The sequence below is a fragment of the Pteropus vampyrus genome, unplaced genomic scaffold (genome assembly GCF_000151845.1).
Source record: "Pteropus vampyrus isolate Shadow unplaced genomic scaffold, Pvam_2.0 Scaffold46, whole genome shotgun sequence".
Classification (NCBI taxonomy): Eukaryota; Metazoa; Chordata; class Mammalia; order Chiroptera; family Pteropodidae; genus Pteropus; species Pteropus vampyrus.
Window position 1 is genome coordinate 265427 of NW_011888827.1, and position 5231 is coordinate 270657.

A 5231-nucleotide genomic window follows, 5' to 3' on the forward strand; every position below is an offset into this window, starting at 1 on the left:
GAAAGACACTAAAATACTCAGAGTGGCGATTTCTAGGTAATGGGGTCCTGCATGCACTTTTTTTTCTCTCTTCTACTTCCTGTTTCCTGAGTTTTTAATATCAAATGTGTTTTGCTTTAGTAAGAAGGGAAAAAACAAATAAGGATTTCAAAAACAGAACCTACAGGTTCTTCAAGACCTAGGTTGGGATGCTAGAAAATCCTGCTCGAGTTGGTAGAAAAGAGTGTGAGCTTCGAGCTATTCGAACCTAAGTTCAGACCCTGCTCCTACTACCCAGGAGCTATGTGAGCCTCAGTATACAAGTCCGTAAAATGAGACGTCTTTCTTATTAAATGTCCATTAGCTGCTTAGTACATTGCTAGGTAGTATAAGGTTAATATATTTTAATTCCTTTCCCTTTCTCCTCCCCATCAAGTACTTGCTTCTGAGCTTCCTGTGGCTTTTGTGGCCCTACTGTGTGTGAAGATTATTTGTATATGTAGGAGAAATAGAGAAATGGAGAACAGGAAAAGTGTTTAGTCACCTCTGTATCTCCTACAGCCCCTCTTCCCATCAAAGACACTTAATGGATATATTGTTTTTAATAGAAGTATATAATCAATCTCTGTATTGAAATAAAGAATCCGCCAAATAGTTTTGAGAATCCAAGACGCAGTGAAAAACAGACTCAACCAGAACAACAAAAACCCAAATGAAAAAGAGTAGCCATTTTAAACTCACTTTCAAGCCATAACTATCAGAAAATTCAGAATTATGACTCCCTCTCCTGCTGTAACCTTTTCACATCACACATATGTAACAGAGACCATAAAAGTTAACACGGCATTCGGTAGTACACGCTACAAACAGTCGCATGATGTGGTTGAGTTACTGTGGCAATGGGAATCGTAACTGTGAATTTCCTTACTTTTATGCATTTGTAATAGTGTCGGCCATTACTGTGCGTTAGCGGCCCAGTTTACACTGAGAACCCAAACTGTATTTATAACTGGGATAAAGGGGACAGAAGCTACCGTTTACAAAGCCTTGCAACTGCCCTTGATCTCTTGGGGTTTACAGGCCTTTATGTACATTTTCCAAGCAACCATTTTCAGAAAGACATTGGAATACGTGGAATATTTTCCCCTTCACATCGCATTTTGCTCGCGTTTATCAAACACGATTGGTCTTCCATGAAAAGGAACGCTTTCAGGCACGGAATGCACCACCATCACGGTGACTACCGACAGCACCACGTAGCTTGTGGCCGGAAGCCCTGGGCTTGGGCAACATGGAGGCGTCACAGACCACAAATCACGCTGGGTGCTCATTCAACACCTGTTCCCATGCTTTCAGAGACGTCACAAATGTCACCTCAAGAAGAAGCCACCCACCCTGAGGAGACGCAGGACATGAAACCTTGGTTTGGGAGGCGCACTGGTTTTTGTTGCCACACCACAAGCAGAAACATCTTCCAAGACTCTCAGCTTGGCTCAGCTCTGTGCCCGGGTGAGCGGCCTCCGTTCTCTCAAAGATGTGTAGAGAAGGGGCTGGCGCCCCCTCCTCCCAGTGCCTGTCCCTTGACTAATGATTCTGTTGGCTGGGAAACAAGGCCTGCATCGTCACCTGCTGTGTTGCTCCAGATTTTCTATCATGAACGTCTTCTCTCAAGGCAGAGAATGGACGAGACTCTCCCTGTGGAAGGGCCCTCACCAGCCTGTGGGTTCTTCCTCAGCTTTTCTCCTGTCTGTCTTTCCAGTCTAGATCAGGCCGGTGTACCTTCAGCTTCTCTTCCTGGGCCTTGTTTTCTTGCCGTTTTATCTGCCTGGCCATTTTCTCCAAGGGGTTTCCTAGACTCCGCTCTCAGGGGCGTATGCACCGTCCTCAGATGGGTAACCGCGAGTTTAAGAGCTGAACTCTAAAATAATTTTGAGTCCAAGGTAAAACTTGTAATGGCTGCCAGGAAAGTTTATTTTTTTAAAGCGCTCTTCGAGATTGGTATCAACAAAGCAAAAGCAGCATCACACGCACCACACGCGGATGTTTGAAAGGTGATGGAGAGATTGTGTGTGCTCAGGCAGCTGTTCGTGTGCTTGTTTCTTCTGAGGAGAGTCAGCTCATGATAAATGGTCACGGCTCTCGGAATGTTTTAAGCTCTGCTTTTTTTTTTTTTATTATTTAGTTTACTTTGGTGACTGTCTTTTGGTAATTCCTGTCAAGGTTACATTTTGGAAAATTGCAAACACCTCCTTGGCAATACTTAAGAGGAAAAATCTAGGCATATAGCGGGGTGAGGGCCAAGCAGCCCGTCCCCGTGAACGAGACAGTGAGGCCAGTGAGGGTTTTTTCAGAGATGGATGAGGGGTAAAACTGTTTGCTAAAATAAAAATGCCCTGAATGTTTGCATAAACTTTGGAAAGTACAGACTTTTTTTTTTTTTCAGTAATCCAAAAACAAAGGGGCACGCGGATAGGTTTATGCCTTTCACAGGTGCGTCATTCCATGGCTGTTTTGCGAGAGGTCTCAGGACGGGCGAAGCTGGGACGAAGCTGAGGATTTCAGTCCCACCCGTGCAATTACCTGGCACGTCAATGTCCTTTCATTCTCAAGTGGTAGCACAAACAACAAGTGAGTGTTTTCTGTACAGTATGTAAAATCTAGGTGAAAGATGAAAATTCTTTCAAGAAATCTGACAAACATCAAGATTTACCATTTAACACATTAAGGGGATTTAAAGCACAAACACCGAATCCAGGTGTCTAAACTTCTTGGCTGAGGCGAGTTGGTTCTGCTTGGGGCATAGTGATTATTTTTCATAGGTTCTAGACCATTCACTTATTCTGGAGGGAATCTGAGAAGACTCTGAGCTGAGAGGGCTTAAGCTCTTGTACCCAAGAGTCATACATAGTAGATGGACTCCACCTGCTTGTTCGTTTACATACCTTCAATGGTGCTTTCTTTTAAAGCCACAAAAATCCCTGAAGAAGTTTACCATGATGCACTCAAGATAAGGGATTGTGGCACTGCCATGTGGGTTTACCATTTATGCATTGCTTCCGGAGATTGACATCTTGAAATAAAGGCATGTAATTAGTGAGACGAAAAAAAAAAAAAGTCATAAACAGAGATCAGTAATCACATAGGAGAAAAGGGGTAAGGACGGTTGGAGGTGGATGGATAGAGGATGTGTGGAAAGATGGGGAAGGATTAGATTTGGCTGTGAGTGACAGAAACCCCAAAGTAATGTGGACTTGTATGAGAGAGGAGTCTATTTCTTTCTCCTATAAAGGTCCAGGCGTAGGCATTACAGGCTGAGATAGCGGCCCCACGATCATCTTGGTTCCTTTTATCTTATCTCTCTGCCAACCTTAGCCTGCACCTCATAGTCTAAAATAGCTGCTCAAGCTCCAGCCACCACAGTCGCCTCCCAGTGAGCTGGAAAAGGAGAAAAGCTGCACACTGCACTTTCTCTAACATCCTATTTGCCAGAAGTTAATTTATAGCTCTACCTGGTTGCAAGGGATCCAGGGGGATATAGTTTCTGTTCTCGGTGACCTCATGCCCAGCTGAAAATCAGAATTTCTATTATTAAGAAGAGGTACAAGAGATAGTCTGGATGGATGCCCATTCTTAAGGAGAAAGAAATACTTTCCTGAAATGTACCTGTAAATTCGAGCCAGACTGGAAGTTCACGTCATTAAAATTCGGCGTCGGTAACAATAACGACAGTTTCCTCATTCTCATGACTCAGAGGGAATGACATCGAGGACAGCAGACTCGTCCTTGAAAGGGCTGCCCTCCGCCCTCCCCCTCCGCTCCTTCTTGGCGGATCTGCCTCAACAGGGACGCCGTCCCCAGGACCAGCAATCAAAAGGCATCTGTTATCCAATTCCTTCTTTGCTCTGTGGCCTTGGGTAACGCTCCGCGCTGTTTGGACCTCAGTTTCCCCTTGAATAAAAATTTCACAGCCATGCCCACTTCAGAGGTGAAATTTCCGGCACCCTCAGGGGAATCCGGTGAACGTGACTGTTCTCCGCCCTGGGCCCTCATGCCACCCTCAAACCCGTGCGTACAGAACCGGTATGGATAACGAACCCTGGAGTCTCCGTGCAGGCCCCGGGAAAGGCGCTCCACGTAGTCCACGTGACGGTCCACGTTTGATGGGTGAGGGGCCAGCAGGTGAGAGAGCGTAAAGAACGCGCTGGGTCACCCACCTGGGCGGTGGTGGAGCCCGACGACTTCCGGAGCCTGGGAATTGGAACTCTCTGCCGGGCGAAAAGTGACCAACTCGGGTTCAAAGTCTCCTCTCACTTTTCAAACCTGTAAAAAATTTCAAAACTTACACAATTTTCTCAGCTCACCTTAGAGGTGATAAAGAAGAAAGTCTTTCTAGAGCAGGGGTCCCCAATCCCTGGGCTATGGACCGGTACCAGTCCGGGGTCTGTTAGGAACCAGGACGCACAGTAGGAAGTGAGCAGCAGGTGAATAAATGAAGCTGCACGTGTCTCTATCCGCAGCCGCTCCCCAGCACCAGCATCACCGCCTCAGCTCCACCTCAGATCATCAGGCGTTTGATTCTCAGAGGAGCACCGGTCCCTGATGGCACAGAGGTTGGGGACGGCTGCTCTAGAGCATGTGGCAGTACCTGTTAATGGCTCAGGTTGGTGTGTTTGTAAATTTGGCATTGAGGAATACACAAGGATAATTGCTGCTTCCTTTTGTTCGTGCTTTAAAATTCTAATTAAGGACACTCAACCATTTTTAAAGAGAACCTGTGTCTGGTGCAGCCATTTTTTTTTTTTTTTTCAGCTCCCATGGCGGTCTGTTCACGTTAACCGGAGAATGCAGGTTTTTCTCGTGACCCTCAGAAATCCACCTGAATGGGCTGTGTGTGCCAGGGTGTCTGAGAGCAGCCCATCTACCCAAATGGCTTCCTTGTACTCTGCCCTTATGTGGCAGGCGTTGGGGCGGGTTCATTCTTGACATGGCGCTAGTTCTCCGACTCAGAGCGTATCAAGACATCTGTCTTCCCTTTGCTCATCATCGGTCTTGCTATGATCCGAAGCCCCAAAGGGTGGCATGTTTCCCCACACCCACTCTCGGTCCAGGCATATAATTCCTACCAATCTCAGGAAGCTGGCTGCATGGAGGATGCGGGCCCTCGGGCAATGGCCAGGGGAAGATAAAAGGCACTCAGCATGGCACAGGCAAGCCTGCGAAGCTGAAGCTCTGTTTGCTTGTGCCCAGCGAGA